At 45.0% G+C, this 25241-nt stretch overlaps 1 protein-coding gene across 6 annotated transcripts in view; it reads left to right on the plus strand.

The window, feature by feature from the left end:
- The window catches only part of Mgat5 (alpha-1,6-mannosylglycoprotein 6-beta-N-acetylglucosaminyltransferase), a 280247-nt gene that overhangs the window by 51740 nt on the left and 203266 nt on the right, over positions 1 to 25241 (plus strand). The window contains exon 1 of one of the 6 annotated variants that reach the window (XM_029476569.1): positions 11524 to 11548. The exons of 4 other annotated variants lie outside the window; for them this stretch is intronic. The gene's annotated coding sequence lies outside the window, so the exon portion shown is untranslated. Of the gene's footprint in view, positions 1 to 11523; positions 11549 to 17713; positions 17857 to 25241 lie in introns of those variants that run through there. One more of the 6 variants, XM_029476564.1, reaches the window with a different exon arrangement.

Consider the following 25241-nt stretch of genomic DNA (forward strand, 5'->3'; position numbering starts at 1 on the left):
CCAGGCTGGCCTCGAACTCAGAAATCCGCCTGCCTCTGCCTCCCAAGTGCTGGGATTAAAGGCGTGCGCCACCACGCCCGGCCCCATCTTTCTTTTAACTCTAAATCTCATTACATTGATAATTGAGTTTAAGTTCTGCAATTGTTTCCCAATATTTTAGCTCTTTCTACTAAGAGGGGAAAGATTTCTGGTCACAAATGGGTGGCTGTAACCTTTTACAAATGAAAACAGTGTTCTTGAACCTGGGTATTACACCAGTGTGCAGTATCTATATACTGACTGAATGTGGAGAGAGGTGCTCTTATTGCTGCTGAAATACTGAGTTTAATCTAGCATCCCCTGGAAACTCTCACAGAGCCCATTAACCAAAAGGACTTGTCTCTAACAAATGCCTGCTATGGTGGGATTCTGGATCATTTACACTTCAGTCTGATGTACTACAAATCCAGAGTTGCCAAGAACACCTGTGTATGCATATGCTTAAGTGTGTGTGGGCTTCTGCACACTGTGGTGTGGTTGTGGAGGTCAGAGGACAATCCTGGAAGCCAGTCTTCATCTCTGAACCAACCATCTTTGAGACAGAGTCTCTTGTTCTCCACTGCGTAGGCCAGGCTAGCTAGCCCCCACTTCTGGGGGATTCCCCCTCACTTTGCCTGGCATCTTAGGGCATTTTAGGGCAGTAAGAGTATTGCTGTGTCCAACTTCAAGTGGGTTCTAGGGACTTGAGTAATTTTGAAGTAAAACATTTGACGCACTGAAATATCTCCCCAGCTTGCTTACTATTAATTTAATCATAAAGAATCTTAATCAAGTCAATAAAGAGACACATAGGCTAAAGTCTTGGAGGGTTTCAAACTCAGTTCCTCTGCTCCGTTCTTGTGGAATTAAGGAGCGTTGCTTTCTGGTCTTATGCACAGGTTCTCCCACCGGATGCGCCATCCGGATGCACCATCCAACAGTGTCCAGAGTCTTTCCTGAGGCATCGTTAACGTGGCCTGTTGCAACTTACAGCTTCCTATCCCCACTGTTGCCTGACTCATGATCCTGTTCCCATGGTCACGTGGCTGTTCTTTCTGGCGGTCAGCCCCTACTTGAGTCATGTGACCCTTTAGTACACTTATATCTGTGATCCAAGGAGCTCATGAGTCACAAAGACTCCTTTTAGTCAGGAAGTTCTAAGGCCTGGAGTTTGCCCTACACCAGGAAGCAGAGACAAAATCCAGGTATATGCTTAATGTATAGGAGGCATATGCAGGCTAAGAAGGTGGCTGGCATGACGCTTCCTACCTCTCTCTGGTCTTGGTGCTGTTGTTCTAACTCAGGGTCCACTAGTGTATTTACTTGATTGGCCTAAGTGGCTCTAGCTTTTCTTTAGAATATTGGTTCTCAATCTTCCTAAGGCTGTGACCCCCTTATTATAATTCCTTACGTTGCGGTGACACCGACCATCAAATGATTTTTGTTGCTACTTCATAACTGGAATTTTGCTACTATTAAGAATAAAATGTGAATATGTGATATGCAAGTGGTCATAGGGAATCCCTGTGAAAGAGTCGTTCAACCGCCAAAGTGGTCGGAACCCACAGGTTGAGGACCTCTGCTTTAGAGTAACTTGGTTTAGGTGTATAGTAAGTAAGCCAGTCAGAGGAATTTTATAGTCACCTAGTGGCATATGGGTTACAGAGAGCCCCTGAGCTTGCTTACTTCACAGATGTGGTTTAGTGACTTTCTTGGATACTCTTGTGCATACAGGAAACTGTGGGAAGCCCATCTCTCTGGCTGCTAGAAGGTCCTCTTCCTAGGAAGGTCAGGGAAACATGGGAGGACACTGGGTGTGGCTTTGGGATAAGCAGACATACCCTTGGAATTTAGATCTGCCAGGAGTACTCTCATTTGCATGACCCTGTCTTGTACTTTGCTTGGCCTGCCCTGCTTTGCATGGCAGAAATGGTACAACTGGAAATGAAGCTGCACAGTGGCTCGTGGTAACCTCCCGGAACTGTGCTTGGTTAATCTGGAAGACTCTCCTTCCTATAGCACGAATTACATGACTGGAGACTGCAAGCAGAGAAACTCTAGTAAAAGTCCTTCTCCCTGATAGAGCCCCACCATGTCCATTGCCCCACACTGCAGGCTTATTCTGATCAGTTTAGCCCACTGCCCTCCTGTTGCCTGCTCAATAAACGATTCTTCCTCTTCTGTTCTAGAGGGTGAATTCTTTTACCGCCTGCTGATTCTCTTCCCCACAATATCAGTGCCCGCTACCAAGTACGCTGCATTTTCTGCACCTTGTTTTTCTGTACCTACAAGATCTGAGGTCAGGGGATTCTGCAGCCTGGAACCTCACACCAGCAGCAGTCCTTCTGGAATGTTCATTCTGGTGTGATTTGACTTCTGGATTAAGCATAGTTGTTACCTTCCATCATGTTACGTGGATGTTTGTGGTTGTACAGGTGCACATGTGTATGTGAGTATGTGCACGTGTGTGCATGTGCGTGTGGAAGCCAGAAAACAGTGTTGATTCTCCTTCTTGAGACCCTGTCTATTTTTTTGGGGGTGGGAAAAGTTCTCTCATTGGCCTGCAGTCTGCATTTCCAGCACTGGGTTTACAAGCATAGATCACTGTGTTCAGCTAGCTGAGTTTTTTTGTTTTTTGTTTTTTTTTTTTGTTTGTTTGTTTTAAATTTTGCTTCTGGAAATCAAACTCAGGGACTCATGCCTATGGAACAAGGGTTCTTACCCAGGAACAGCATCTCCCCCGGGTATAGTGTCTCATCTGTTTATCCATGTTACTGAGGCTGAATAATATATCCCACTGTATGCTCCCCTGGCTTTTGTCTCTTCATTTGTAGATGGACACTGGTTACGGCCACCTTTGGGGGGTTAGTGCCTAGTGCTGCTATGGATATTAGTTTGTAAGTTTTTGTTTGTTTGCTTTGTTTTGAGACAGGGTCTCTCTATGTAGCCATGACTATCCTGGAACTCACTATCCATTAGACCGACCTTACAGAGATCCTCCTGCTGCTGCCTCCCAAGTGCTAAGGTAGCAGTTACGGACCGCCACGCCCAGTTGGATGCAAGTAGCTTTTTAAGTCTCTATTTTTGGTTATTTGGTAGTATATACCCAGAAGTAGGTTTCAAAACTTAAAATTAATTTTTCTATTTATTATTGTGTGTGTGTGTGTGTTGTGGGTAGAGATGTGTATGCCACTGTGCACACACAGAAGTCAAAAGACAACTAGAAGAACTCAGTTCTCTCCTGCCTCCCAATCTAGTGGGTCTCAAGTTACCAGGCTTTGTACTAAGGGTCTTACCTTCTTAACCATAGTTCCAACCCCCTCTGTAATATTTTTTACATCCCGTGTATGTGTCTGTATATGTGTATGTGTGAGTGTGTGTGTGTGTGTGTGTGTATGAGTGTGTGTGTATGAGTGTGTGTGTCTTCATATGTATGTCCAGGGTCCCATGGAGGCTAGAATAAGGCGGTAGATCCACTGGAATTGAGGTTATAGGCAGCCATGAGCTGCCTGATGTGGGTGCTCTCAGGTCAACTCTGCTAGAACAGCATATTCTCTTAATGGCTGAGCCATCTCTCTGCTCCCATATTACTTTGTAGCTGTGGGAAATTCTCAGTGTGAGTTTTTGAAAAAGAGAACTGTGTTTATCATGCAGGGGACTGCCCCAGGAGCAGTGCAGCTGAACAAGTAGATAAAGCCAGGTCTTGGTGCTCAATTGCTGGGAAGAGACACCATGGCCAAGGCAACTCTTATCAAAGAAAGTATTTAATTGGTGGTTTGCTTGCCATTTCAGAGGGCTAGTCCATTATCATCATGGCGGGGAGCATGGCGGCGCTAAGGTAGGCCTGGTGCTGGAGAAGGAGCTGAGAGGTTTACATCCTGATCCACAGGCAGCATGCAGAGAGAGGGGGTGGGGGAGGGGATGGAAGGAGGGAGGGAGAGGAGGAGAGAGAGACAGAGAGGGAGGGGGTAGGAGAGACATAGATACACAGAGGCAGAGAGGGAGAGAGCAAGTCAGAGCTCCAGCCCCACTTAGTGTGATGTGGGCTTTTGAAACCTCAGGGTCCACCTAGAAAAACACACATCTACTCTGACAAGGCCACACCTCCTAATCCTTCCAAACAGTTCACCAACTGGGGACTGAGCATTCAAGTACATGAGCCTACGGGGCCCCACAACCACAGGAAGCTTGCTGGATACACTTCCAGTGGTCTCTGCTGGTCACTAAAATGATATCCTCATTGATTGAGTTAGACAGCTCACAGTACAGGTGGATGGTAGCCAAAAGCTTGACTCTGGAACCATTCCCACAGGCTTAAACTCAAGTTCTTCCAGTTACCAGCTGGAGAAAATACTTTACCTTCTGTGCCTCAGTTTCCCCATCTGTCCATTAGAGTTTAGATACAGCTCTACTTTAAACAAGGAAGTCAGTTGGCACAGTGGCTGGTACACAGTAATGTTGTGGCAGCTGTTTATGTGTGGGGGTGTGTAGAGGTAGAGGTGGGGGTTGCATGTGTCCTGGTGTGGGTATTGTGTGTGACAGCAGCAACTTTCAAGAGTTTGTTCTCTCCTTCTACCATGTGGGTCCTGGCCGTTGAACTTAGGTCATCAAGCTTGGTGGCACGTCATCTCAGCTTGTATATAGTAGTAAGATATGGATAATGGAAACTTGGTTGAAAGCATAGGGGAATGCCTATACTCTTAAACCGTATTACTGGGGACTCCACAGTGGTACCACCTTTCTGAATAAATATGCAATTCCACTGCTCTTAAAAACCTAAGCATTCCTGTATTGTCTCAGGCAATTCTTTTAAGAAAAGAGCAGGAACGTGGAGCTGGGATGAAGCGCCGAATGGCAGGGCCTGGCCTGCTAATTTCTGGGGATTTTCCTGTTCCTGCCTCCTGTTTTCCCATTGCAGTGCATACCACTGTGAAGGGACTCTGGCCAGCCTGAGCTTGGAGAGCATGGCTCTGGCAGGCCGTGCCTTACCTCCTGCCTCCCCCATTCCCTCTGCTTTGTTTTTCATTAAGAGTCATTAAAAGTTAGACTACATTCCTAGAGCTAGCCACCCAGGTCTGTTCCCTTATATGGCTACTTCCTCCTCCTGAGGCTGACTACCAAGGTCCAGTTATCAAGCTATTGAAGTCGAGCAATCAAAAGCCTCCTTTGGCTCACCTAATTAACATGCCTAATAAAAATTAAACACCTCATCCCAACATAGGGTTTCCTCTTGTACCTTTATAAACTGTCATTTTCCTATGTGCCAGTCTGTCTCCTCTCTATCCAGAGGCTGGGACAAATCTGTCCCACTCTGGGACAAATCTCCTTTCTCCCTCTCCCTGTTCCCTTCCCCACTCCCTCATCCTCTCTTTCTTGTCTGTGTCTGTTATCCCCTGCCCTGTGTCCTTCTAGGGCAAATGTGTCTCCTTTATGCTGAGAACTTGCTCTTTTCCTTTCACACTGTGCCGTGCTTTTAAGAGGAGTCTGGGGACTGAATTCAGATCCTACTTAGACTTAGGCAATAAACATTTTGTTTGCTGAGTCTTCTCCCCAGCCCCATCATATCAAAATCTCTGTTACATACTTGCAGTCCATGGAACAAAATAGTGATATTTGAATTTTCTTTGTTCTTTTCTAGCATTGACCAGTCTTCTCCTCTTCCTCCTCCTCCTCCTCCTCCTCCTCCTCCTTCTTCTTCTTCTTCTTATTATTATTATTATTATAATACAGTATTAAATGACTATCCTGGGCGTCAGTAGGAAGAAAGCAATAATTTCACTTGGAAAAAGAAAATGCTAGAATCCAAACTTTTAAAAGAAACAATTTCCCAAGGTGAACCAAGCAGAGGGGCCTGTCTCATAGTTGTTCCCATCAGCTAGATGTGTTGGGTGGCCTTACACTTGCCCTGAAGCCCGTTTGCCTGGTGTCCATGGATCCCAGGCAGTTTTCTCTGCTTGCATTCCTCAAGTCTTTGTAGCTTATTAAAGAGTTGCTAACCTGGCTCTGTGGGGTTTGCTGGGAGATTGTTTAATCAATTGCAATGAAACCCCGGCTTCTCTTGGATCCTGGTGTTGGATCCTGCTTTCCAGTCCTGTTAATGTCCCTGGCGTGGCTAATGCAGGCGCATATACAGTTCTTGTAGTTTGTGCATAGATTTTCTGTTTTAAGAGTAAAAGTAACCATGCTTGCCTTTCAGGTTCAAACTTGATCCTGAAGCAGCCTGTCTTCCTCTGGACAGGGATGCCAGATGGCGGCGCGCCTCCTGCCGGGTTAATGAATATGCCTTAGCAGAAAACCTTGATTTGTTCTTGAGTCAATTTCTCCACCTTGAGAGGAAGCCTCTGCTCTGCTGAATTACATGCCTTTCCTTTTCTCTCTGTCAGTTGATTTTAGGCAGGAAAAAGAAATGACACCTTGAGGAGTAATTGCCTGTGAATTGAATGAGTTTGATTAGCGTTGTTATCAATTTGTATCCCAAAATAACAATGTGCGTATGGGTGTGCATACGACAGCTTTAAAATGCCTCTCTGGAGGCTGGAGAGATGGCTCAGCAGTTATGAGTGAGTGCTTGCTGCTTTTCCAGAAGATCTGGGTTCGGTTCCCAGTACCCACATCAGCATTAAACAGACAGCCTAGCCTAGTTGGTGAGTTCCATGTAAAGTGAGAGATTCTGTCTCTAAAATCAAGATGAGCAGCCCCTGAGAAATGACACCTGAAGTTGGCCTCTAGCCTCTACATGCATGTACACATACATGCACACAGACAAACACGTACTCACACCCATGTATACAGTTTGTGGATGCCTATGATCCACTGTAGGAGATGAAGCAAAGCTGTATCTGGAAAGGAGCCAGGAACAGGCAAATGTGTGGTTTTAAAGGATGGGCTGGGACTGGGAGTCTCCGTCTTGAGCTCCCCTTTCTGTGTAAACTCTTTCTTTAAAAAAGACTTTTTAAAATATGTATACATGTGTGCATGCAGGTGCTCACGGAAGCCAGTAGAGGATATTGGATCTCCTAGAGCTGGAGTTAGAGGTGGGTGTGAGCTGCCTCATGTGGTTGCTGGGAACCAAACTGAGGTCCTCTGGAAGAACAAGCAGCAAACATTCCTAAGCCCTGAGCATCCCTCCCATCGCTCTTGCTCTTCTTATACTCTTAATGGCTGCACTCCAGCCTTCGTTCCCACTGAGGGGATTACATTACAACCTAACAAGTAATTGTTGGTTGCTGGGCTGCTTTTGACAATGAGCAAGTATAAAAGAGACAGAAATGTATTTTGTGAATGAATGGTGTGTGTGTGTGTGTGTGCGCGCGTGCAGCTCCGCAGCTACCTCAGAATGTTTTTTTTGTGTGAGTGTGTGTGTGTGGCATATTAAAGTTGTCTTCAAACCTTTTGGTTAACAGAAGGTAAAAATTAGCACGCCAGGAAACTTACTCGCCTACCATTTCTGAGGAATTAATACTTTTCGTCTCTTCCAAAATTGGTGATAGATTTGAAAGTAAACATTACACTCCACTCTGAAGCTCTTAATGCTAAGCTATTATTTTTTTTTAAATTTAACTCCATTCCTAAGAATTCTGTTGTTGTAGAGCTGGGACCAGCTGCTAGAGTGTTTGCCTAGCATGCCTGAGCCCTGGGTTCCATTCCTAGCACCACAGAAACCGGACCACAGGCACTGTTGGTGCCTGCCCGTTATCCCAGAGAAGGAGACAGGAGGAGCCGAAGTCCTCAGCCATCATCAGCTGTCTACAGCGAGTTTAGGATCGGCGGGACTGCTTGGGAGCCCCATCTCTAAAGAGAAAAGAGCACCACCTTCCTTCAATGTCTCCCGTGCACATTGAGCCTTGCTTTGTTGCTCTCTCATCTGAGGCCACCAAGCTGTCATGTGTGGATCTGACTCAATCCCCAACTCCTGTGATGCAACGAGAGCCTTTGGGGAATCAGGGCAGACTGGTAAAGGTTTGGGCCTGGTGTTCACTGAAAGCTACTTTGCCTCTGCATTCTACCCATGTGGACTACTGATAACTTCGTGGGGGGGGGGGCGACTGGTGTATCCATTCTGGCTAGGTGTGGCCATGTCTTGTTTACCCCACCCACTCCCTTTCCCCTTTCTCTAAGTGATAGTAGCTAACTTGTTTTCTCCATTGATTCTGAGGATTGAACAAATTTATTCCTTGTTCAGGAAAATATTTGCTCCCCGTTCCATAAGCTTCTCTAGTTATGTTTCCTGTTAATGTTACAGGTGTCTTCCTTCCCACTCCTGTCTCAACTGCAACATCATTTAATTTTGTTCTGTGTGTTTAGTAAATATGTTTTAATTGAAAATAGATTCTTCTCATATAATATTCCTGACCATAGTTTCTACTTCCCCTCTGCCTCCCAACTTCCCCCCATCTCCCCTCTCCCCCAGATCCTCTTTCCCCTCCATTTCTAATTACAAGTGAATACAACCCATGTTTGTCTCTCTGGGTCTGGGTTACCTTGTTCAAGATGATATTTTTTTTCTAGTTCCATCCATTTGCCTGGAAATTTCATGGTGCCATCTTTTAAAAATAGATGAGAAATATTCCATTTTAACCAAATTATCCTTATCCATTCTTGAGTTGAGGGATATTATCTAGATTGTTTGCAGTGTCTGGCTATTACGAACCGTGTCAGTGAACATAGTTGAGCAGGAGTTCTTGTGGTAGAATGAAGTGCCCTTTGGGTATATGCCCCAGAGTGGTACGGTTGGGTCTTGAGGTAGATCAATTCTCAATTTTCTGAGAAATCACCATTTGATTTCCATAGTGGCTGTACAAGTTTGCACTTCCACCAGCAATGGATAAGTGTTCCCTTGGTTCCACATCCATGACAGCACGAGCTGTCACCTGTGTTACTGATCTTAGCCATTTTGACAGGTGTAAGACAGAATCTCAAAGTCGTTTTGATCTACATTTCCCTGATGACTAAGGCTGTTGAACATTTCTTTAAGTGTTTCTCAGCCATTTGAGATTCCTCTATTGAAAATCCCGTTTAAGTCTGTACCCCATTTTTATTTTTATTTGATATCTAGTTCCTTGAGTTCTTTATATATTTTGGATATTAGTTCCCTATTGGATGTGGAGTTGGTAAAATCTTTTCCCATTCTGTAGGCTGCTGTTTTGTCCTATTGATGGAGTCTCTTGCCTTCCAGAAGATTTTTAGTTTCCGAATGTCCCATTTATTAATTGTTGATCTTAATGCCTGTGCTATTGTGTTCTGTTCAGGAAGTTGTATCCTATGGTTTCAAGGCTAAGTCCCCATTTTCTCTTCTGTCAGGTTCAGTGTATCTGGTTTTATGTGGAGGTCTTTGATACACTTGGACTTGAGTTTTGTGCAGGGTGGGTGATAGACATGGATCTGTTTGCATTTGTCTACATGCTGATATCCAGTCAGACAAGCACCATTTGTTGAAGATGCTGTGTTATTTCCAGTTTGTATTCATGGCTTCTTTATCAAAAGTCAGGTGTCTATAAGTGTGTGAATTTATGCCTGGGTCTTCAATTCAATTCCACTGATCAATTTTTATCACAATACCTCTCTGTAGTACAACTTGAAATCAGGGCTGGTGATATCTGTAGCAGATCTTTCATTGCTCAAGATTGTTTCAGCTATTCTGGGTATTTTTGTATGAAGTTGAGAAATGACCTTTCAAGGTCTGTAAAGAATTATGTTGGAGTCTAGATAGGGATTTCATTGAATCTATACTATAGATTGCTTTTGGTAGGGTGGACATTATTGCTATGTTTTGTGTTCTTTATGCCTTTAATTGTTGGTACTTTCTGGGAAGTCTCTGGGTTTTCTTCTTCTCCCTGATTATTTGGGAGTTCAGCTCTGGAATGGTTCCCTAGAAACTTTGACTGGAGGAATTCCAGTACATCCTGGGTGGTTTCCATTGCTGTTTGCATAAGGAGTGCATGTGTCCAGGGGCCGTCAGATGAATGCTCTGGGTGTGCAGTTACTGCACCTCATAGACACCAGAGAGGTCTTTCTTTCCCGTGAGGAGCACTCGTGAACCACGGAAGCAGCAGGTATGAATGTTGAGAGTCTTCGTTTGTATTTTTGAGTCAGGATCTCAGGTTTGTCTAGCCTGGCTTTGAGTTTACTGTGTAGCCGAGGATGACTTTGAGTTTCAGTTTTCTGAGTGCTAGGATTACATGGAGGCATCACCATGTCTAGTGCTAGGCATTGGTCCCAGGGCATTGTGCTTGCTAAGCACTCTACCCCTCGACCCTACTGAGCTGCATCCCCAGCCCAGTAAGGCATGTCTTAAAGCCATTCACTAGAAGCAGGTTTTTGGAATATCTGACAATCATTTGTCCCTCATGTCAGTGTATTTGTAATTAAGAATTACTTAGGACATCACAAGTAGTCTTACATTGGGAACTGGTTACTGTGCTTATTGAGACAGGGTCTTCCACTATAACCCCCGCTTGCCTTGCACTTGCAGAAGTCAGAAGCCACTGACTTCGGAGAGCTGGGATTACAGGTGTACACCACTATAGGTGATTGCTTTAGCCTGTGCATTCCCACTACCCATAAAGCCTAAGCAAGTAAAAGGCCTGGGGGTATTACAGAAGTAATGCGATGGTTTTCCTAGAGGCTGAATCTCGTGGGAAGTCCAGGTTGGTTCCAAAGGTTTTATAGAGCCCAGGGGTCTAGAAGTTAGAGTTCCCTGTCTTAACATCCCAGGTGCTGGGATTCTAGGCATATGCCACCACATCCAGCTGAGACCTGCGTGGTTGGCTGGACTTGGGAAGGATGCTGTAATTATCATGCTATCAGGGCTTAGGAAGATTTTCTTCCAAGGAGATTTATCCTGCAGTTTCAGAGCTTCTGCCAAGCCTGTCTAGTAACCTCCAAAACTTCATTCTTTGTGACTTTTTTTTAATAGAAATTTTTGTTGTCTCTGCAAGGACATCATGTTTGCTCCAATACAGCCATTCTTCCTGGATGATGGCAGCTACTGTTTTTTTTTTTTTTTTTCTGTCTCCTTTTTGTCCTTGTGTCATCAAATAACCTGACTTGATACAGGGTTCTTAACTTCTGAAAATAAGGACTTTCCCCCCACCTGTTGCCTTCACCAGGGCCAATGTGACAAAGAAGTCTGTGGCGTTCTCAGCCTGCATAGTGCTTCTATTTCAGTGAACAAATAAGGGTGATTTTCAGTAGGTACTAGGTGGGTAAAAAGAGAGAAGGGGGAGAGGGAGAGGGAGCAAGAGAGGGAGGAGAGAGAGGAAGGGGAGAGGGTCCATTTCAGCCCTCATGATTTGGGTTGTGATTTGGGCAGGAGGAGTCATAGTAGAAAAATCCTGCCAGGCCTGGGAGATGGCTCAGCTGGTAAAGTATTTATTATGCAAAATGATGACAAAAACTCTGTCTCCAGGACCTAAGTAAAAACACCAGGTGTGGTGGAACATACCTGTGATTCTACCACCGGAAAGAAAAGAGACAGACAGATTCCTGGGGCTCCGTGGCCAGCCAGCGAAGCCTAGTCAACAAGCTCCAGGTTGGTGTGAGACCCTGTTTCAAAGGAGATGGGGCAGTGCTCTTGACATTCAATCTTGTCGTTGTCTCTTGGCTTCTATTTCCACATGTGTGTGCACATACATGCACATCCAACCACGAGTGGGTTTACATACTTAAAGACATGCTCCCATGCATATACTATACACATTCATATGCTACACACACACACACACACACACACACACACACACACACACACCCGAAAGGACAGGAGACCCAGGACAATGGATGTGGTGAAACAGGATGAGCTTAGTTAGCATTGTGAGTGTGGAGAAGGCAGCACAACGGAGAAAGGCTGTATTACCATGGTACGTTTCCACTTTCTCTTGAGTAGGCTGGGAGTCATCAGCCTAAAGAACAAAGCCTAGTGAGGCTGTATAAATGGCGTGAATCTCTGCCAGTTGCATCATTCTGAGTTACCTCCTTGTCCGTGGAGAGTGGAGTTCCAGATGCTGGGTTATAAATCTTGTTTCCTTCCTACAAGTGACAGGCTATGTCATAGTCTTTGTCTGAATAGATTTGTCCCATACCATCAAGGCCTGTACCTGCCAGGGCTGATGGATAGTAAGCACTGTGGGAGGAACGCTTGGCCACAGTGACTGCTGTCCTCTGTCCCCCTGATGTTGTTAATGAGTGTGTGTCTGTGTGTGAGCGTTTGTGCACATGTTTGGGAAGACCATAAGGCAACCTCAGATACTCTCCAGGATCCATCTATTTCATTTTTTTTCATGTGTGTGACATGCATGTATAAATGCACGTGTGTGTGTGTGTGTGTGTGTGTGTGTGTGTGTGTGTAGAATGAGGTGGATACTGAGAACTGTCCTCTCTCAATCGAACCCAGAGCTCCATGATAGGGCAGTCTCACTAGCCAGCTTACTCTGGGGAGTCCCTTGGCTTTGATTTCCAAGCCTGGAATAATAGGTGGACCACCATGCTCACCTAGCATCTACTTGAGTTCCTGGGAGTCTGAACTCCTATTCCCATGCTTACACCCCAAGTAACCATCCCTGAATACGCACAGTTTTATTTTTGGACAAAGTCTTTCTCTGGAATTCTGGGACTCACCAAGTATGCTAGACTGGTTGTCTAGTGAGCCCCTGTGCCTACCCAGCACTGTGGATAAAAGCATGTATCCCATGGCCATCTTTACTTACATGCTTTTAGGTACTTCACCGTCTCCCTAACCATGCTGGACATTCTGCCTCCATCCTTCCTGGTATAAAGATGCAGGCCAATGGAATGAAGATGCCTGAAGAGTCATTGCTCTCATTTCCCTGGGCCTCTGGGCCCGTTCCCAGGGCTCCTTGCTTCCTCTCTCCTACCCCATTTGGGAACATGTCTGCATCTTCTCTCTCGTCCTCTGTGATTCTTATGAATCCTTCTCAGAGTTCATAAATAGGCAGGTCCTGTGCTCATAAAATACATGTCTGTGAACCTGACATTAAGACAATGCCTGGCTCCTCCGGAAAGTAGTTTTGATTTCAAACCCAAATTTTAAAAATCTTGAGTAAATCAGATTTTCATTTCTATGTTGGGAACTTACAACTTCTGTGTTTTTAAGCCTTGTTATGGGGCTGCCTTCATTCATTTTTATTGGGGTGGGGTGGGGGTGGGGGTGGGGCAGTACATGTAGGTGTGCATGCCAAGGCACATGTGTGGGCGTCAGAGGCTAGCTTTGCAGAGTTGGTTCTCTCTACTGGGGACCTGGGGATTGAACTTAGGTCCTCAGGCTTGCATGGCAAGTTCCTTTGCCTCTAAGGCCACATCATGGACACCACAACTGCTCTTAATAAGGAGCCTTTGTGAGCTGTGAGCTTGTTCTTGTCCAGAGATCTGTGTACACACCATGGGGAGGTTTGTGGTCTTTGCCCTCTGTACGGCTCTTTGGTCTGGTTGAGACAAATTGTTTGAATCAGTGCATACAAACGTGTGTTAAATGAAAGCATAAAAGACCAGGATCGGGCTGGCGAGATGGCTCAGTGGTTAAGAGCGCCGACTGCTCTTCCGAAGGTCCTGAGTTCAAGTCCCAGCAACCACGTGGTGGCTCACAACCATCCGTAACGAAATCTAATGCCCTCTTCTGGAGTGTCTGAAGACAGCTACAGTGTACTTATATATAATAAAAATAAATAAATCTTAAAAAAAAAAAGCCCAGGGTCCAGCAGGTGCACAAGGAAATGTTGGCTGTCATTAGGGAGGGCCACTTTCTTGACTGTGGGGTTGCAGGCAGGACACTAGAATGTTTCAGCTGTAATAAACCAATTATTTTGTCTTTGTCTTCTGTTTAAAATTTTGTAGTACATATTTGTGTGTGCATGTGTGTGTATGTGTATGTGTGTGTAAGTGTGTCAGTGTGTTAAGTCAAAGGCTCCTTCGCCATACATGATTGTGAGTGCCATTTCCAGCTCAGCCATCTTGTAGGATTGGAATCTCTGTTCTTAAAAACCCCAGGTCATTCCATTGTTAGGGCTAAACTCTGCCATTTGGAACCAGGTTTGTACAGGCTGGATTCTCCTGCAATATTCTTAGCAGGTGGGAAATACTCAGAGCTTGCTTATTCCAGTGTTTAAACACTTGGCTTTCTTAAGCTGAAGATCTGTGATGAGGAAAAGAAAAAAAAAAGTCATATTCCCCAGAGACTGCTCTGTAAGGTTGTTGAGGCCATGTTGAATTGAAATTCCTAGAAAAAAATGCTGTTCAAGGCCGATGCCTAATTCTGACTCCAATTTTGAAGAGTTGGAATGTTGCAGGTCTAGCGCCAAATCATCCTAGGCTATTTTTATTCATTCTTTGCCCATTTCTGGGGTCTGACCTGACATCCTCGTGAGTGTTATGTAACGTTAGGAATAGTTGACTATCAGACCTCTTCCTTCCCCAGCCGGAATCTAAGGATGTCACCGGGTGGCATCCGGGGCCTATAGTAGAGATTTCCGACTGTTACTGTAACTGTTTACCCAGTGCTGCAGCAGTGTATTTACAAAGTGCAGGCTTATGCCTTTCTCTGTTTAGCCACTATAAAAAACTTATACAGCTGTTTCCTCATGGGAACGTGGTATCTATGGTGACTGACCCTATGATTCTGGGTGGTGCTCACGCACACTTGGCTCCAGAGCAAATCATTGTGTGTGCCCTTTGACGTGAGAGCTGTGTCAACCTCCTGCTTCCTTCTCTCTCTTCTTCGCTCTTCCCTGCCCTCTCACCCACCTTTTTTTTCTCATTTCTCATGTGAAGTAGCAACCACTCCAATACAGAGAGATGGCTCAGCAACAACATTCATTTTTGCATTAAAAAGAAGAAGAAACATTTTGGCTGCGGGGTAAGTACCGGCAGTATGAAGCCTGGGAACCCACGTTAAAGCCACAGACAGCAGCAAACTGTCACCTCAGCACTTTTGAGGCCAGACGGGAAGCAGTAAAAAGAGAAGCCTGGAAACTGGGGGCCAGATAGCCTGGTGCACAAGGCAATAAAGAACTAGAAACTGTCTCAGACAAGGTGGGTTGGACATATTATACTGGAGGTGACCTCTGACCTCCACATGCTTTCTGTGTCTGTCTGTCTGTCGGTCTGTCTCTCTCTCTCTCTCATGCCCTTATACATATATTCATGCATCATATATAAACGAATACTTTTCCAAAACTAGACGTTGTGGTTTATTCTTACAACCCCGTCACTCAGGAGATGGAGGCCAGAGGATTATATCCATCCTCCAATATAGACCAGCCTGGGATACATGAGATCTTGTCTCCAAAAAAAAAAAAAAAAGAAAAGAAAAGAAAAGATTTTTTTTTTAAATTGTTTTCTCCCCACTGAAGACTAGAATGTGTTTTTACAGAGACCCTAAAGCTGCCTGTTGCAGCAAGGGTGTGTGGAAGCTCCAGAGGAGGGCAGGAACTTGAGGGGACTTCTGCACTGTCAACAGTTCTCTCCTGCTTGTGGCTCTGGACAAGTCACAGCTCTTCTTCTGACTCTTGAGGGTGGAAGATGGAGCTCCTTAGACCTGACCTCCGTTGAAGTGTCTCTGTGTGCTGCTGGAGGTTTCCAGGGCCAGTAGACACATGTACAAATGTATCTTGCACCTATCTGAACCTCTGTCGCTTCATCTGAGAAATGTGTAACTTTGCTGGGGTGGGGGGTACCTTAGAACACAAACTCAGGCCCTATACCCAAGCATGCTCGGTGTGCCTGCACCCATCCATGAAAGACCAGGACCCTCTTCTTGCAGGACTTTTCTTAATGATGTCTGCAGTCTCTATGGAGATTTTCTGTCTCCTGACCTCTCATTCAGTTCTCTTGATTCTTGCCATCTGTTGGGCTGGACAGCCCCCACCCTCACCCTTTGAGAGGGTCTTGCTATCATGAAATTATTTCTAAAAAGAAGAGTGAATGCAGGCACTCTGGATGCATGACTGTGGGAGAGGATTTCCTTAGCGAGTGTGTGTGTGTGTGTGTGTGTGTGTGTGTGTGTGTGTGCCTGCATATGGAGGCCAGAGGTTGATGTTGGATGTCTTTAGCTATTGTGCTCTCCCCTACCCCCTCTCTCTCTGCTTTAGTTTTTGAGACATGGTCTCTCACCAAGCTAGAGCTATGTTCAGCTCCACTCAGTGAGGCTGCCTGCGCAGAGAGCCCTCAGGATCTTCTTCTCTCCTTTGCCCATGAAACACTGGTGCTCTTGACACTCAAGCCTTCCTGCTTGCCAGGCAGGCACTTTGCCCCCCTCCTGCCCCCCCCCCCAAGGCCATCCTCTCAGCCTCTGCTTTTTCATTTTTATTTTTAAAGTGTTTCTTGAAGCCTAGGCTGACCTGGAACTTGAACTCACTGTGTAGCCGAGGATGGCCTTGACCTCCTGATCTTCCTCTTCCCATCACCCCAGTGCTGTCATTACGGCTATGAACCACCATGCTTGGTTTACATGAGTCTGGGGAGCTGACCCAGGGCTTCATATCTGCGAGGAAAGCACTCTGACTGAGCTAGATCCCTAAGCTCACACACTTACCTTTTAATTTTCACTATTCTAGTTTTATATTGTGGGTGTGTGTGTGCATATGGAGGTCAGAAGGCAACTGGTGAAGTCTCTCTTCTTCCTCTGTGTCTCAGAGAACAAACTCTTAAAGGAGCTTTGATAGCAAGCTCCTTTACCCNCTGAGCCAGGCCTTTTTTTTTTTTTTTTTAATTTGGGAGTGAATGCCACTGGTGTCTATCTAGCCTTCACTATTGTTGAGAGAATTTCCTCTTATTTCTATGATCCCTACTGGAGATGCTAATTTGTGCCTTTATGCCTTTGTATCCTTGTTTTCTGGACCTCTGAGATTATATTTCAGGAAGCTGGGTGAGGAGACTCAAAAGAAAACTCTGTGGTAAGCAAGTAGCATGAAGCCCCAAGGCTACAGGGGAGCAGAGACAATGGAAGGTGAAAAGGGAAGCCAGCAGGGGAGAAGGGAACCCTGCACATCCTAAAGGAGAAAGAGAAGATATCAGTAGAGACTAAGAGTTAGAGCCAGGTGGAACCAGGAAGCTGCTCCAAGAAGCTGAAGGCAGGGTCTCAAATAGAACTCTTTAAGATGACCTGACGTTGAGTTATAAAAACTGCCCAGTCAATGAATATGAAGGTATTGAACTCCTGTGTTTCAGGTCCCAGGGACACTGCCCTTAGTAAGTATGTCCCCAGAGCTGAGCTGTCAGGGTCAGGGCCTGGACTCTGGCAGCCCCAACCCAAGCCTGGGTTTAGCCACCATCCTCCATAGGTCAGTTAAACAAGTCACTATGGGAAGCAGAGAAGAAAGTCACTGACCCCACGAGTCTAACTTCAGGGTCCCAACATGAGGTTTAGGTTTAAATAGAGAGCAAAAGGCACACAGGGCTACGTGTTCCTAGTCTTGATACCATCCCTCTGGTTATGACCTTCTAGCATTTTCTGGGCTTCTGTCTCTCCTGCAAGGTGGACTGGTGAGTTGCTCACACTGTGTGAAAGGGAGAAGCAGATTGAAAATCAGGACTTAGCACAGAGCCCAACATTCCGAATAAGGCAAGTTCTAGAAGAAGGCTGCAGCCCTGGAGTCGCCAAGGTGTCCTACAGACTGATGAGTGCTATAAATAGAAGCCCTAAGGAATGACAGGAAGCCAGTAGCCAAACACACCCAAAGAGAAAAACTGGCTGGGATATGTTCAGGTGTCTGTGTGCCACTGGAATGCTAGGAGAGCTATCTGAAGACCCCTTCTCTAGTTCCTGGTAGTATACGGGACACTAAGCTTTTATATGGACTTATATTTGTGCTGGACCCTATCAGCTTGGTGAGTAAACCTTTGCATAGATGCATGTGAGTGTCATTAAGGTTAGTTCTCGGAAATGAATGGCAATCTTTCCTCTTCCTTCTCCTCTTAGATTTGCTTTAGGAATTACTATACAGTTTACTTAAGATACCTCCTGCTACATCTTAGCCAAGAGAAGGGTCCCCTTAGATAAAGAAGACCCCAGATGTTGGCATGACTCACTAGGAGTAGGCTAGCTCTACCTTTCTTCTTCCTCTTTTTGTCTCTCCCTTCCTTCCACGGGACTCCCTGACCATTGTAGGGTCAAGTCTACAATGATAGGTATTATCAATTGTTGTTGGTTCCATATGGCCCACTCCTGCCTGCTACCCTGCCAACCCCCAGGAGGTCGGTGCTTGGCAACTTCTTGCATGGCTCAGAGTTTAGTTACTGCCTTAGAGTCTTGAGTGTCCTCATTCAACAAAAGTCCATGAATCTCAGCTGGTCAGGGGCATCTCTTATTTTAAGGCAAAAGGACTTGTGGTATATTTTGAGAAGGTTTCTTGCTTTTCCTACTAGTGTTGCTGCTGGCTTCCTAGTAATTTCTTCTTGGGACGATAGGTCAAGAGACTCAAGGACTCATTAAAAGAGCAGTTTGTTCTAGAGCTTTCAGAATCTTGGTTCAATTTTTTTTTTCTTTTCTTAAATTTTTTTATTTTATGGGTATGGGTGTTTTGTTGCATGCATATACAGGTATGCATGCCTGGTACCTGCTGAAGACAGAGGAGGGTATTGGGTCCCCTGGAACTGGAGTTCTAGATGGTTGTGAACCACCATATGGGAACTGAACCAGGTCCTTTCCACGAACATCAAGTGCTCTTAACTGTCAAGTAACTCCCTAGCCTGCCTTGGGTCAATTTTAAGAATGTCTCTTTAAAACATATTTTAACCTATGTATGCACATGTACATATGTGGATGAGTACATGTATGTTTACATGTGCACCATAGGGTACTTATGGATGTCAGAGGACAACGACGTGCAGTGAACAGGAGCTAGTACTCTCCCACCGTATGGGTCCTGAAGTTGGTCAGCAGATGGTCATCCACTGAGCCATCTCCTTGCTCCCCAGTTGCAAACAAACAAACAAACAAACAAACAAACAAGCAAATCCCCAAAACAGACTAGTATTCTCTAAGGTGACATGCATTTGCAAAACTCCAGTCATATTATTAGCAATGCCATGCAATTTATCAGTTGTATGTATGGTTACTCTTCATCATCAACTTGAATGGATCTCTAGGAGACACAAGTCTGGACATAGCTGTGAGGACATCTTCAGAGAAGATTTAACTGAACAGGGAAGACCCACACTGAATCTGGGTGGCACTACCCCTAGACTGAATAAGATATTCAAGGAAAGAAAGAAAGAAGGAAAAGAATGAGCTGGGCACCATCATTCATTGCTCCTAACTTTCTGACTGGGGTTGCATTGTGTCCAGATGCCTCAACATGCCTACCCTGGAGACTTCCCCTCCATGGCTGGCTGTGTTCTAAAACTGTGAGCCAAAATACTTAAGTTACCTTTGTTGGGTCTTGGTCCCAGCAAGGAAAAAGCAGTCAATACACCTGTCTTTGGATTTATCTTGAAATAAACTCATTTGATTTGGTCTCATAGCGTATAGAAATGAATGAATTCAAAATGTTTGGGAATGACCAGATATGTACTTAATGAGAGCAATAAAGAAAGTTTGTATATTGCATTCCACTGCCATGCCAATGCACCATGCATCATGCAAAAATAAACTAAGCTGGCTGTTCAAAGCATATTGGTTCCTAAGGAATGGGATTTATGAGACCTTTAAAAAAAAAAAACCGGGGCTTGGAGAGCTGGCTTAGCAATTAAGAACACATACTACTCTTGCAGAGGACCTGGGTTCAGTTCCCAGCACCCATGTGGTAGTTTACAGCCACCTGTAACTCTCTCTCTAGGAGATTGAATGCCCTCTTCTGACTTCTGCAGGCACCAAGCATACATGTGATATGCATACACACATGCAGGCAAAACACTCAGACACATAAATCTAAAAAACTTTTGACTTCTACCAGTTCAATTGATAGTAGCTTAATTTATGTATATTAAAGATGGCGTTTGTTTTATGAAGGGTAGTCAACAGATGGAAGATGGCTGTTTCCATTGTGCTCTGGTGAAATCAAGCCAGATTTTCAGTTTCTGGATGGGGAAGTCTCATGTTGCAATCTGTATTCATGAAGGGCACAGAGATCATTAAAAAGAGAAAAGTAATCTCTCAGCCATTGGCCAAACCAAACAACAACCATAATGTTATATTAACCTTTCTTACTAAGAACTCTGGGTCTTTAGTTGAGGCAGTGTCATGACTGGAAGTGCTTTCTGGGAAAGTACTGAAGGAACATCAAAACTTGACCAGGAAATAAATACTGCTGGCCTGAAAAATTAGCTCAGGGCCTCCAGATCTCCTTCACCCAATGGGGATGTGATTCATCTTCGGCTGTTTCTGGGGATAGTTCATTCCCAATGCGGGAAGTGGTCAATAGAGGTGAGATGGCTACTCTCTTTTATGTGTTCTAGTCAGCATTTCATCTCTGCATCTAGGGCATGAACCTTGTAGTTTCCCAGGGGGGTTGTGGGGGGAAGGAGGGAGGGAGGGAGAGAAAGATGGGAGAGAGAGGAAGAAATGGGGGGGGGGGAGAGATAGATAGAGAGGTGTAGGAATGTTTGAGTAGAGAAAGAGAAAGATATGGAGACATGAGGCAGAGTATGCTCAGTGGTCTCTGCATGACACTGGAGTCTGCTTTTCTTGTAGAGTAGAGAGCATTGAATTAATTCCTACCAGCTGGTGCTAAGCTCACTTCCTCCACCCTCTTACAGTTCAGAATCCCCTTCTTAGGGAATAGTGCCACCCACAATGGGCAGGGCCTTCCCACCTCAATTAATAGGCTGGAGATAATCCCCTACAAACATGTTCAACGGCCAGCCTGAGCTAGACAAGCCTCTATTGAGACTTCTTTTCCAGGTAATTCTAGATTGCGTCAGGTTGACAATTCAAACCAACCATAACTCTCCTTTCATGCTGTGTATATAAGCTCTATATGGAACAAAAGAATTTTGTGTATAGACTTGGGTCTCATTTCTGGAATATGCCATATATATGTATATACATATGTATATATGAGAATATGTTTTTATATGTTTATATATGCATTTATTCACTATATGAAAATAACTATGAAACTATATGTATAGTTTATTATATATGAATATATAAATATATATGAAAGTATTCTAAAATCTGTACAAAAATCATTAGCTGGTTCTGAGCACTTCTGATAAGGATGAGGGATTGAGTCTGTAGTAGAACAAGAATGCCTGTACTTTCTTTGATCTTGGGCTCCAAGCATGGAGAAGGCACAGCTACTAGGAGGAACTCTGTGGCTGAGACGACATTGAAACATGTTGCAGGGAGCTGGGAAGGTGGCTTAGGTAGCAAAGTAGTAGCAAGGCAAGGACCTGAGGCCAGTGACCCTTGCAATGCATGTAAGAACCAGGCATGGTGATGTGTGCTTGGAATTCCAGCACTGCGGAGGACTAGTAGACAGGCCCCTGGGGCTCTGGGGCCAGCTGTTCCAGGCTACTCAGCAAGCCCCAGGCCTGAGAGAATATGTGTTTTACAAAATGGTGGATGATATGTAAAAAATTATAGCAGAGACTGTCTTTCAGCTTCCACACACATGTACATGTACACCGATACACAGAGAGAAACACACACACACATACACACACACACACACACACACACAGAGAGAGAGAGAGAGAGAGAGAGAGAGAGAGAGAGAGAGAGAGAGAGAGAAGTTCCATTCTAAGAGCATTCGATGCTCTTCCAAAGGACTCAAGTTCAGTTCCCAGCATTCATGGTGGGCAGCTCACAACCATCTGTAACTTCAGCTCCAGTGGATTCAGCTTCTTATTCTGGCTTCATGGAAACTTGCACACATGTGCACATAGACACAAAATACCTCTCCAAAAGCATTTGGAGAGTCTTTGTTGGTGGGTCGTTATTATGAGCTAGCTGGACTTGATGGCACACATGCTCTCTACCTCCTCTGGTCACCTTAGAAAGAGAAGCTCCCCTCCCCCATTCTGCTCTCGTGTTTCATCTTAAATAGTTCTGTTCATGGTGGGTAAGAACTATTTGTCTTCAATTCCTTGGGGTTGGAACTGCCACTGCCGGTGGTAAGCAAAAACAGGAGGGAATTAGCAGTGTTTCCTTTACCCAGCCTGGCACTCATTTGAAGAGCTTTTCTCCATCCTTTCAGGAAAGCAGACAAAGCAAGATCCGACTTGAAAGCTTGAGTCAGGAAAGAATTGGATGCCCACAATGCCAGACTCACAGAGGGGACTGCTGAGCAAGAACCCATTAACACATGATGGAATGGCTTATAGAGAAGCATTCCTTCTGTTAAAAGGGAGAAAGACTGGGAGCTTGGGGTACAACTCAGTGGTGAACTGCTTACATAGCATGCATGGTGCCCTGGGTTCCATCCCCAGCATCACAAAAGTGTGTGGGGGCGGGCAGGGGGCAGGCGGGGGGAGACTGGGATCTCTTTAGTGCATTTAAGGCATAGTTAACAGAAGGCCACAGCGTTTGTGGGGCTCTGTCCGAATACTGTTTCAGGTTCCACTGCAGTGTGCATTGCTGATAGGGTAGGCATGTGTGCATGTTCATGTGTGAGTGCTGGAGCATAGGTGTATAGTACAGAAGCCTATGTATGCACTCCCAGCCAGGCATCCATCTTCATGCTCTGCATGTTTGAGACAGGTCTGTCGTTTGCTCCTGCATATCCTGGGCTAGCTGGTTTACCAGACTCCAGAGATTTCCTAATCTCTGCCTCCCAAACTTACCATAGAGCCACTGTGACTACAGATGTGAGTTGCTGAACCTGGCTCTTAAAATGGGGTTTGTGGAGATCCAAACTCAGGTCTTGACCCTTGCATATCAAGAGCCTTATCTATTGAGCCATTTCCCTACCACAGTCTTTGTCAAATTCAGGATAGGAAAAATCCTAAGTAGATTAATTGTTTTCATTGTTGGTGTTCAAGTTGTCTGAGGCCCTTTGGCAACAAGATTCTACGCAGATGTGCAGATGTTTTCCTCCAGAGATTAATTTGAGGGAAAATGTCCAACCCTCTGACTTGGCTTGTGCCACGTGCTGATTGACAACCTGTCAACTATGCCCCTTTTTGAATCTGGGTCCCTTTTACGTTTTATTTTCACAGTGTTAAACTTTGTCCATAGAATATGCAAGAGGTATATTGTAGAAGCGAAGGCTTTTGTTTCTGGTCTCAAAGGTAGGAAGGCTCTACAAGATGCTCTGTTTGGTCCAGTGTCCTTCTCTTACGGTATTTGGTATACTGCCATCAGCAGCTCTGTGTGTCTGTGTGTGTGTGTGTGTGTGTGTGTGTGTGTGTGTGTGTGTGTTAGACCCTTCATTACCAGGTTATCAGGGTCAGAGCCCTGGTTCTGGCAGCCACAACAAGCTACACTTAGCCATTCATACTCAATAGACCAATTAAGCAAGTAGTAGTGACAAGCAGAGAAGATTGTATTCAGTGTGCTCGAACTGGGGAAAAGAACAAAGAAGTCCAATCAATGACTTCTGCTAAGTTCATCCTCATGGTCTGCACATGAAGTTTGGGTTTAATGGAGAGCAAGTGTGCATAGCTAGGCAGTCCTGGCCATGGTGTGCCCATCACTGACGTGGTCCCACCCATCACTGACCCACCATCTTCTCAGCTCCAGTCTCTCCTGTAAGTTCTCTGACAGGTTGTCAGAACTGTGTGAAGTCTTGTCTCCAGGAGACAAACCCTCCACTCAGGCTGCTGCTAGGGTTCATCCATTTCCTTTCCAGTGCTAGGGGAGATTCCAATGTCTTGGAATCCATTTTTCCCTAGTTGGATAGCCAAAGGCAAGGGCACAGTGTCTCTTCAGAGCATCACCTCCATTCCTTTTGGAATGGTTCTACCTTGAGTATCCTGGTGCCCAAGTGCCTAGAGCCTGGAGACCCGTGAACTGATTTCCGGAGGCACTGCAGTGACCTGTGGTTATGTCACGATTCAGGATCTCTTGCCTGGGATAGGTGCCTGACCCCACACTTGCTTTCCAGGCCTAGGGACCCTGGCAGCCACGTGCAGCTGGGCGTTCGTCTTCAAGGCCTCAAGCACACTGTATTACTTCTCTCTAGCTAGTGCCTCGTCAGTAAAGTTCTGGGCTGTAGTTAATAGGTATTTATATTAAGATTTCCTTATTCACGAGCTGGAGAGATGAGTCAGTTGTTAGGAGCACTGGCTGCTCTTTAGTGGACCTGGGTTCAATTCTCAGCACCCACATGGAGGCTGACAACTGTTTGTAACTCCAATCCTAGGGAATCTGAGACTTTTGTCTAGCTCTGTGGTCACTGTAGGCACATACTACACATTTACACACATATCCATACATATATACATACATGTAACATACATACATACATATACACACACATACATGCATGTAGGCCAAATACTTATACAAATAAAAAGTTAAAAATATAAAAAGTAAAGATTTTCTTTTCTTTTTTTTTTTTTTTTTGGTTTTTCGAGACAGGGTCTCTGTTTAGCCCTGGCTGTCCTGGAACTCACTTTGTAGACCAGGCTGGCCTCAAACTCAGAAATCCGCCTGCCTCCTGAGTGCTGGGATTAAGGCGTGTGCCACCATGCCCAGCTGTAAAGATTTTCTTATTCAAATTACTGTGCACTTTCTATCTTTATTTTATTTTGGCTGATAGAAACTCAGTCAAAGGGCTAGAGAGATAACTTAGTGGTTAAGAGCACATAACTGCTCTTGCAAGAGGACTTGAGTTCAGTCTCTATGTCCCTGTCAGGCAGTTTACAAACTGCCTGTGACTAGCTCCTGGCCACTGATGGCTCTGTGTGCACCTGTACTCTTGCGCGCAAGCATAGACTAGACGTAATTCAAAGTAAAATAAAATCTTAAAACAAAGCAAGAACTTAGAATAGATAATGTTAGGGAAATGCAGAAGACTCTCAAATGGGCAAAAAGAATCCTGACAGTGTTGAGTCTTGCCCTGTGGGGTGCGGCCCCTGGGGATTAAATGACCCTTTCACAGGGGTCACCTAAGAACGTCGGAAAACACAGAGATTTACATTATGATTCATAACAGTAGCAAGATTACAGTTATGAAGTAGCAATGAAAATGATTTTGGGGGTCACGACAGCATGAGGACCTATGTTAAAGGGTCACAGCATTGGGGAGATTGCGAACCACCTAGTCTTGTGCACACTCTGGGCTATCTTTCAGTCTGTGGCCTCTTACAATTTGGCAGCTATAGAA

The sequence above is a fragment of the Mus caroli genome, chromosome 1, assembly GCF_900094665.2.
Source record: "Mus caroli chromosome 1, CAROLI_EIJ_v1.1, whole genome shotgun sequence".
Taxonomy (NCBI): Eukaryota; Metazoa; Chordata; class Mammalia; order Rodentia; family Muridae; genus Mus; species Mus caroli.